Raw genomic sequence first — 10,727 nt, forward strand, 5'->3', positions numbered from 1 at the left:
AGATACTGCCATAGCACTCAGCCCAATTGTGAACATATCTCAACAACTACTAAGCGAGGATGAATTCAAAGTACTAAGTAAAGGGCTATCATATGTCCCTACGCACACACCTGATAATTTCATTGTGTGGACTGAACTATTTAAATTCTTTCGGAAAATCCGGCTCAAATACTTTTTCCGGAACTCAGGACCACAAACCAATCCATCAATAACAGGATTGAGAATAACCACAACCTTTGTTCCCTTTGCCAGTACGATGAGTCACAAAATCTTAGCATATGAGGTGGTGGTGAGGAGAGACGTGCAAGAACTTTTACAAGCCAAATCTTTCACTAAGTACAACACCAGCAAACGAGAAAAGGACGCACTACAATCACTAGCCCGCAATACCCAAGTCGTGATCAAACCGGCGGACAAGGTTGGGGCCATTGTTGTCCAAGATACCTCTGCCTATGAATCTGAAATTCATCGACAGTTGGGTGATCACACTAGCTATCAACTGTTGCGCTCGGATCCATCTACAACCATTGCCCAAGAGATTTTGGAGTAAACCCAAGCTGGTCTCGACCAAGGTTTCCTATCGGAGAATGAGTTCCACTACCTCAATCAAAAACATCCTCGATTGGCGACAATTTATACCATACCCAAAATACACAAAAGTATGGTCACTCCACCCGGTCGCCCTATCGTATCGGGCTGCAGCTCCATCCTCGAGCCACTGGAGAAGTATATTGATTCCTTTCTGAAGCCCTTGGCTGAATCTACCCAGTCCTACCTAAGGGATACCATGCACACGATTAACATAATTGAAAATCTACCGTTCGACCACCATCTTCAAAGACTAGCAACATGCGATGTGGTTTCATTATACACATGCATCCCTCAACAAGAAGCCCTCACGGTGATATCACGGTGTTTAAAACGACGACCTGCCCCGGTACAAGTACCATCTGAATTTATTGTGGCATTACTGAGAATAGCCATGACCAAGAATTTCTTCTTGTTCAAAAACAAATTCTTCCTCCAGACATCAGGAGTAGCCATGGGCGCTCCCTTTGCCCCGGATGTGGCGATACTTTACATGGCAGCCTTCGAGGAAGATACTGTTCTCAATCAAGTTAATCCATTCAGAGACCAATTGGGTCTCTGGATGCGATACATTGATGACATTCTACTAATTTGGAATGGTAATCAGGAAGAACTATCCTCTTTCTTCACGTGGCTAAACCATCAGTCCACATATCTGAAGTTTACGATCGAGTCGGACAACCATACCATCAACTTTCTAGATATCACCATTTATGAAGAATCAGGGAAACTACTGACCACAATATACCGCAAACCGGCCGAAAGAAATTCGCTGTTGCAATACAATAGTCACCATCCGAGGGCGCTCCGGGACAATTTGCCCTTTGGGCAATTCCTACGGATCCGTAGGAACTGCTTCAGCAAAGAAAACTACTTCACACAATCAGAGGACCTTGCAAACTGACTGCAACAACGCGGGTATCCAAGACGTCTGGTGAAGAAATCACGCAAACGTGCCTGGTTTTACCCTAGAGATGAACTGCTTGTATCCAAAGACAAAAATGATCAACCAGAGAAAAGGATTGTTTGTGTGACCACCTTTAACACTAAAAGCAACAAGATCAAGCGTATAATTAATCAGCATTGGTAACTCATAGCGATGACATCGACCAGTCTGAAACTCCCCTACATGCTTTTAAGAAAGCCAAAAGTATTAAGAACTTTGTAGTCCGGTCACTCCTTCCAACACCGGTAGAGCCCACTATCACTTCGCTATGGCAGTTACCCCCAGTGGTCGGACATTCCAGATGTGGGCATTGCAAAGCCTGTGACACTGGCATCCAGACCAAGGAATTCCAACATCGTCAACACAGAATTTTGCTTAAGACACACGGCAATTGCAACTCTGCCAATGTTATCTACGCAATCATTTGCCCGTGCGACAAGATCTATATTGGACAAACACAGCAAACGGTGAAGGCCAGAATTCTACAGCACAAGAGCAGGATTAGATGCGAAGTACAGGGGGCTCCCTTAGTAGACCATTTTAAGGGTGCGGGACATTCCCCTGACAGCCTTAAATGGGTGGTAATAGAGAAAGCCACCCTAGGCCCACAAGGTGGCAACATCACGGGTATTTTAAATACACGTGAATTAAAATGGATGTACTTTTTTGATTCTATTGAAACCGGCCTGAATGAGCATGACAGTTCTTTCTCACAATTGGCGACATTAACCTGAGTGTGGTTCTCCCCCTACACCTACACATGCCATACATCACTATCACCATGAATTGAACTGGCCTTCACCCTCATGTGAGAGGTGCGCCATAGTGATGGTGACTATGTAATTATGACACCGTTTTTCTCTCTCTTTGTCCGAATCGGCTTTTACCCCAATGTTGGAGGTACGCCACCTAGATAACCCATATATTATTATTATTATTATTAAAAGGTTCTTTTATAGCGCATGGGAGCATCCCAGCGCTTAAAACTGACCAGACAGGGATGAATTAAAAAAGGAGATCTGAATTATCTAGTTTTTGGAAACAGAAGAGTTTTTAACTTTTTCCGAAAGACAAGAAGGTTAGGCTCCTGACGAAAAGCTGGAGGAAGAGCATTCCACAACCCAGCCGCATTATGCGAGAACAGACGACCTCCTGTGCGGGCTCTGCTGATCCTGGGAACTATCAGCAGGTTTTGTTGGTTCGAGCGGAGATTCCTGGTGGGTTTGCATGGTCTGATCATGTCATCTAGAATGGGGGGGCCACTCCCATAGAGTGTTTTATGGACCGTGCAGAGTGTCTTAAAATGGATTCTCTCCTTTATGGGGAGCCAGTGCAAGGTGCAGAGTGCGGGCTTGGCTGATGTACGATGGTTGGTGCCCGTAAGTAACCGTGCTGCGGAATTCTGGACAACCTGAAGTTGCCGGATAACCGACACGGGGGCTCCAAGATAGATAGCATTTCCATAGTCCAGCCTAGACAGAATAAGGGACTGGACTATGGTTTTCTTTGCTGCTTCGGGTAGCTGAGGGAGGATTTTCCGAATTGTTTTCAGCAGTCCGAAGCAGGTGGCCACTGTCCTCCTTGCCTGGGTCTTGAATGACAACTCTGTATCCAACCAAAACCCGAGACTCTTTATCTCGGTCTTTGGGGTAGGTCCTGGACCCATACAAGGGGGCCAATGTAACATGTTATTGAATATGGCTCGTTTTCCTAATAGCATCAGCTCTGTTTTTCCTCCATTCAATTTCAGGTGGGACAAGTCCATCCAGTTTGCTACTGCCTCCAGGCAACGGCAAAGCCTGGAGGGGGCGGATTCCACCTGATTGAGCGAGACAACTAGCTGGGTGTCGTCAGCATAGCTTACCAGTTGGATCCCAAAGGGAGCTACTACTTCCGCCAGGGGCGCCATATATACATTAAACAGTGTGGGGCTAAGGGAGGAACCCTGTGGCACCCCACACTGTAATGGCATTAGTGGAGAGCAGCTATTTTCTGAGAAGACCTTAAAAGATCTGTCACCAAGAAAGGATTCCAGCCACATGAGTGCCCTGTCTTTGACACCCAGCTTTCTGAGACGAGACAGGAGGACCCAGTGGTTCACCGTGTCGAAGGCGGCACTGAGGTCCAGGAGGATAATGGCCGCGCTGCCACCTGCGTCCAGAATCCTCCTGGAATCCTCTACCACCCTCAACAGTGCCGTCTCCGTTCCCTGCCCTCTCCGAAACCCAGTTTGGGTTGGATGGAGTAGGTTATGGGTCTCCAAAAAGGATGCTAATTGTTTATTTACCCATTTCTCGGCAAGTTTACTGATGCCCGGGAGCAAGGAAATATATAGTGATGGTGACAACATAATTATGACACAGTTTTTCTCTCTCTTTGTCCGAATCGGCTTTTACCCCAATGTTGGAGGTACGCCACCTAGATAACCCATAAATCTAACATCACATGTGATTGCATTTGAGGTCACCAATTATGTACGGTAATATCCCTCCTAAACGAATAATGCCAGTATGGAAATAATGTTATAACTATCTGTCTATCTGTATACCAGCCCTTCTGGCCTCTCGGTATGCTTTAATATGGATTGATGCAATGTATCCGCAATATTGATGAATTGGCCATATACTTTTTATGAATTCGCGAATAATATTTTATTCAGCAGCTTTATGAAATGTAACCTGAATATGCTTAATTTCGATTGACAATTTCCACATTCAACCACTCTCGGTGTGCGATTTCTGAACGCGACCATAGTCTTTTTTCCACCTCTACACGCCAACCACACATCACGTGGTATGGTTTCCACAGTGATATGACTAACAGGAACTGCTGCTCGCCATTGCGAGGTACAGCGGCATCCTAGGTTTGATTCAATCCGCAGTTGCAAGTAAGTCATTGATATCAAGTTACCTTTCCACATAAAGGTTAACAACTGGTTTATGTAAGTTTCAGAAACTTATTGTACACCCGCTTATCTATTGAACAGATCCCCGGACTTCAGAATCACCGCCGGTTCCATGTGCGTCTTCCCAATTCCCGGGTAAGCCGCCAGCGTTTTCGCCCGTAACTTATGTATTGTTTCCACTGGTAATTGTATTTCTAAAGTGACTGGCTCCCCTTTGACCCACAGGAACTACCCAATGCTCTATTAACCGCTTACAGCATCCCATGGCAACATTGATTTTTACCACGTGGTAAGTTAGTTATTTTCGAACTATCCTTGTCACCATGACTTTGCTTGTCCAATCCTATCCTGGATGCCCTGTGATTGACGTGGGCCCCACTTTACGTGTTCTATTTCAGACACGAACTTCATGACAAGATCCAATTTGATAGTGGCCCTCTACCACGCTCTGTATAAACCACGTTCCAAGGTATTATACTACCCTAGACTATCTCGCTATTGAGATCGCCAGAACCCACCCCCCCTCCGGGCCCTTTTTCTCCGGCCTCCAACGCTCGCTTCAACCATTGTGTTTTACTCTTTCAGACTTGATTGGCTCTACCCCTAGCCCGTCTATCAATTTAAGTTCAACTATGGCAATTTAGGTGTCTACAATCCATCAATTATTTTAATGAATTATCTAAACAAATACTGGCTCAATGTAGTGTGCTAACTGTGTAACAGTTATTATGAGGTATGTCCCATTATTTTGAATATAATTCTTAATTTTACACACCGAATTAGGTTGCCTACCCCCCTTCTCTGTCCTGATGAAGACCCCACAGCAAGGGCACAACCAATCCCTGCATTAGAGGGTCGAAACGTCGACAACCACCAACTTCACCATCAACTTCACTCCACCATTTTTTTTCATTCATTGTTCTATGTGAAGTATGATTCCCTAATCTAATTGTGATGAACCATTGGTCCACTATACTGTATATGATTCATAAATACAGTTTCCTTGATTCATTGATTTTACTGTCACGTACTTCTTTCTATCACCTTATCCTCACCTGAGCACCTACCTCTACCTCTCTCCCTACTTCTTCCTGGGGCACTGTACAACCAATTGCATTATTGACTTGTTTTTGTGTATTTTTAGTATACCCAGTCCCATTGTGAATAAAACAATGTGGACTCATTTATTGTTTGTGTAATTAATTGTTTGAATTATTCACATCTCTTTACACTCACACTGGGACCCCTTCCTCTCAGTACCGCACCCTAACAGCACGCCTCCATGCCGCCGGAGTCCGAGAGAAGGCCCTGGCCTGGACCACATCCTTACTCTCCAGCAGAACCCAGGGCGTCCGCCTCCCACCCTTCCGCTCCAAGACCACCGAGATCATCTGCGGTGTTCCAAAGGGATCATCCCTCATTCCGACGCTGTTCAATATCTACATAGTATCGCTCGCCCACGTCACACGACAGCATAGCCTCACATCATCTCCTACGCCGACGACACCCAGCTGATCATATCCCTCACCAAAGACCCCCACACTGCCAAAGCCAACCTCTACAAAGGAATGAAGGCCGTCACCGAATGGATGAAGGACAGCAGGCTGAAGCTGAATTCTGACAAGACGGAGGTACTCATCCTCGGCCCCACCCCCTCAGCATGGGACAACTCATGGTGGCCAACATCGCTAGGAACAGCCGCAAAACCCACCGACCACGCACGCAACCTGGGGGTCATCCTCGACTCCTCCCTCTCCATGACGAAGCAGGTCAACGCTGTCTCCGCTTCCTGCTTCAACACCCTCCGAATGCTCCGCAGGATCTTCAAATGGATCCCCTCCGACACGAGAAAAACCATCACCCAGGCCCTCGTCACCAGCAGAGTGGACTACGGGAACGCCCTCTATGCAGGACTGGGTTGAAGTAAATTCTGCAACTTTTTCCTGAAGTTTAACTTTTAGAAACATATCTCATTGGATTTACTCACAGTTTAGGATTTTTCACGCATAGATAAACGTTTTGAAAAAAAAATGTATACATCTTTCAGCCCACCACAGTGATTTGTATGCGCTTTCTTTTTATTATTTTTTTGAAGTTTATTATTTTATGGAAGGAAATACAGCAGTGGACAGTCACCAATTCCACAGATACATAAAATTGATTACAAACTCAAAATCGAGCAATATCTAAATCCAGTCAGCAATTGGCGCCCACATTTTCGCCCCCAATGCCTTTCTTTTGGCACCCTTAAATTTGTACATAGCGGATTCTATATTATACATAAATAATAATATTTCCCGCCAGTTAAAAAAAGAGGGGGTCAGGATTAATCAACTCCCTAGTGATACAGTCTCGGGCTACCGCCATGCAGATAAAAAGAAAACACGTTAATGGTTTGGGTTTTGGAGTACTTGAGCCTATGCCAGTTAACACCAGCTCTACAGTTACCTTGACATCACACTTAACAACAGCAGCCAAAAAACTTTATATTTGTTGAAAGAACTCCCCAAGCTTAGGACATTGAAAGAACATGTGTAAGACATCGGCTGCGTACAGCCCGCAGCGATTACATTTCGTCCCCACTGTTGTACTCCATTTAACAACTTTACTAGGAGTGTAGTAAAGATCATGTCTGCACATAAAATGTTGAGATTTCATCATCCCGGTTATCAAAAATTCAGAGGAAAGTTTAACAGACTCATAAACATCAATATCAGGTTTCCCCAATTTGCTTACCCACTTCGCTTGACAATTATCTAGATCATCCTCAAATTCCTGCATCAGACATGAGTACAAAATACCAATTGATGTTTTTTTCTGCAAATGTTCTAAGAGGGGGACTATATTCATACTTGTGACTGAAGCAAATGGTGAGTTTTGAAAAAAACTGCATATCTGAAGAAACTTAAAAAAATCATTTTTGCTTAAGGAGGACTTACTCTGTAACTCCTGAAAAGAGACCAGTTGGCCATCAAAAAACAAATCGCCCAAATAACATGCTCCTTTCAACTTCCACCTAATGGCAGGTAAATCACAGAAGATTGCAGAAGGAAGTAGACCAGACGCTGCAAAGGGTGTATATGTGTTCAGTTTAGTTAAGCCCAAATGCTTCCGAACTTTTTGCCACATGCCAAGTGCTGCTTTCAGCGTTTTGAATTTCGTTTTTTTATAGTAGCTGGGTTCTATCAGCTTGAGAAAACAGGCTTTCATTCCTTCTCCCATGGTCATCTCATAAATTGATGGAGTATTACAGGCAGGAATTCGGGCTCTATCCACAATTATCAGAGGACTAATGAATTGAAGGGTCGCTGCAATATAATAGAACAGAAAATACGGGACATTCCACCCGCCACACTCTTTACTGAGGATCATTTTTTTTAGTGCTTTCCGCTGTCGTTTATAACTCCACAAAAATCTAGATGCCGCCCTTTCTAGGTTTTTAAAGCACGAAGGGGGAAATTCCAGGGGTATTGTGCAATATATATATAATACCTTAGGTAGAATTAGCATTTTTAAAACATTTGCTCTGCCATGCAAAGATAGGTGCAAATGGTCTAGACGCTCTAACATAGAATTCATTTTGGCCAACACTGGCAACATATTTAGTTCCCGAATACCGGATATAGGTAGCAAGATTTTGATACTAAGGTACGTGACCTCCGAAGCCGTAGAGATGTTGATCTGGAGGTTATCCCCAGAGCAAAGGATCTGGGTTTCCGACAGATTAAGTTTGTACCCTGAAAAATATCCAAACTGTGAGGCTAGATCATTGATTGCCGGCACCGCCGTCTGGGCATCAATTGTAACGACAAACAATGTCGTCAGCATATGCTAGTGCTCGAAAACTTACATTGGCTAAACAAATAGGTTTAATCTTTTCTTCCAAATTAAAACGATTAATTAAAGGGTCAATATAAAGTGCGAAAAGTAAAGGAGAACAAGGGCACCCTTAAACCTAAAAAAAACTAAAAAAACTACAAAGGGATAGCGTCTGGCCCCACCTCTTTGCCCGAAGCTAACAACAGAAGGGATGATTCTATTTCTTTCCAAGTAATGGGTGAGTCCAATTGCTCCCTTTCCTCTACTGCTAAAGTGCCATTTACAAGGGGATCGATAAACTTGGTTACCCTGGCTTCAAGATTCCCCCCGACGTCCTCTGTATATTGTCTAGAATAGAAGTCACGAAACACTCCAAGTATCTCTGTAGTATTATTAACATTTTTCCCTGAGTCATCCATTATTTTATCTATACTGGAGAATGCAGCCTTCTGCCTTAATCTCTTAGCCAGGTATTTTCCTGAATTTTCCCCCACTTCATACACCTCCGATCGAAATGCAGCAAGTTGTTGAACAAGTTTCGTGGCAAACCCCTGATGAATCCTAACCTTCTGAGCCAATAGCTCTTTTGATATATTTTCAATACCCAGTCCCCCATTGCATGTCTGCATAAGTTGTATCTCAAGATCTCTCAGCTTATTCATCTCCGCTTCTTCCTTCTTCCTATTCTCCCTCTGCTTTTTTAATGAGTAGCTCAGAGTTTCACCCCGTACCCAGCACTTGAACATATCCCATATTACCTCAATAGAGGCTGATCCCCTATTGTTTAAAAAAAAATCGGGAATCCATTTACTCATATGTTCAATATAGAGTGAATCATACAAGAGTTTTCGCTCAAAGGACCAGGGTTTCGGATTTTGTGAAAAATTTATATCGATAGTAAGAGCAATGGGATTGTGATCAGAAATCTCTTTGGGGAGAACCTTATACCCTAGATTTACAGAAGTATTAATAAGCCCTGCAGCAACAAAGAAATAATCAAGCCTAAAGTGCTTCTGGTGTGGGGCAGAGAAAAATGTGCACCCAGATGTGCCCCCAGATCTAAGGTACTCTACATCTACTAATCGAAATTCCTGAACAATACCTTTAACAACTCTATATGCATTTGTCTTCCTGCCAATGTAGGGGTTACTGCTAAGTATGTCAAATGTCTCCACCAAGTGCAAATTAAAATCCCCACACATTATTAACAAAGGTGGCCATAGGGCTAATTCAATACCTAATTGATCTAGAGCAGAGGGATCATCGGAATTGGACCCATAGACTGAGCAGACGGTCAGAATTACAGCACCAAATTTCAATTTGGCTATTACTCATTGGCCCAATGGCTCCTCTTTAGTTCTTCTGACCTGCGCCAACCCAAATCTTTTCAGAATAGCAACACCTCTTATGGTAGAGCTCTGTTGCAAGCAACCCACAACCTCTAATCCAAGATCCTTAAGCCACCCTCTATTCTTCCAGGGCAGATGAGTTTCTTGAATACATATTATGTCCATCCCCATAGTTTTCAGCATCTGTCCCATTATACCCCTTTATTTTTATCGTTAAGCCCGCACACGTTCCACATACAAATCAAGACTTTACCCATTTTCCTGTCTGATTAAAAACCTGTCACAAGCCAAAAAAATACTGATAGGTATATGAAATGCATTAAAGCGAAAAAGCAAAAAACTAACACATTTTGAGTCTTAGTTAACACAGTCCACTTACTATTTTTCCTTGCCCCCAGAGCACCACCCCTTCCCCCCTCCCCATCCCCCCACCCTCAAAGAACCCACCCAACAGAGGCTTAAGGACAAAGGTACTCATTGATTGAGAGTAGTCATGAATGAATTCTCCTTACCTGTGCTGCCCAAAACCCGCTTAACACCCTATAGCTGAGTCACCCATCCAAAAAAATACATAGTCAGTGACTTATTCTTGTAAGTAAGTCCTTCACTTACTAGAGTTACATTGCATTTACAAATTGTTGTGCTTCGATCTCTGAAACAAAGAAAATTGTTTTCCCTTTATAAACATCCTTCAATTTTGCAGGATTTTAGTAAAAACACCTGCCCCCCCCCCTTGCTTGAATGAGTGGTATTAGCTGCCTGAGCCTCCAGCGTTTTTGCACAGTTACCTTGCAAAAGTCTGGTCGAACAAAAAATTCATGCCCCAAACCCTTCCTAGTTCGTAAAGGTCTGGCTAAATCCAACAAGATTTCTCGAAGTACATAATTATGCAAGCAAATAAGAATGGCCCTTGGTTTCCCAGCATCCCCTCCCACATCTTGTCTCAGAGTAAAAGGAAAGCGATGCACCCTTATAATCTCTTTATCCCAGTCCCAATCTTTGAGATCTGGAAAAGCTGCTGTAAACAGATCAACAACAAATTTGCGTGCATCTTTTCCCTCAGAATGTTCTGGTATCCCCAGTATGCGCAGATTATTTCAACGTGCACAGTTTTCAAGAT

This window comes from Lissotriton vulgaris, chromosome 9, assembly GCF_964263255.1.
Source record: "Lissotriton vulgaris chromosome 9, aLisVul1.2, whole genome shotgun sequence".
NCBI classification, from domain to species: Eukaryota; Metazoa; Chordata; class Amphibia; order Caudata; family Salamandridae; genus Lissotriton; species Lissotriton vulgaris.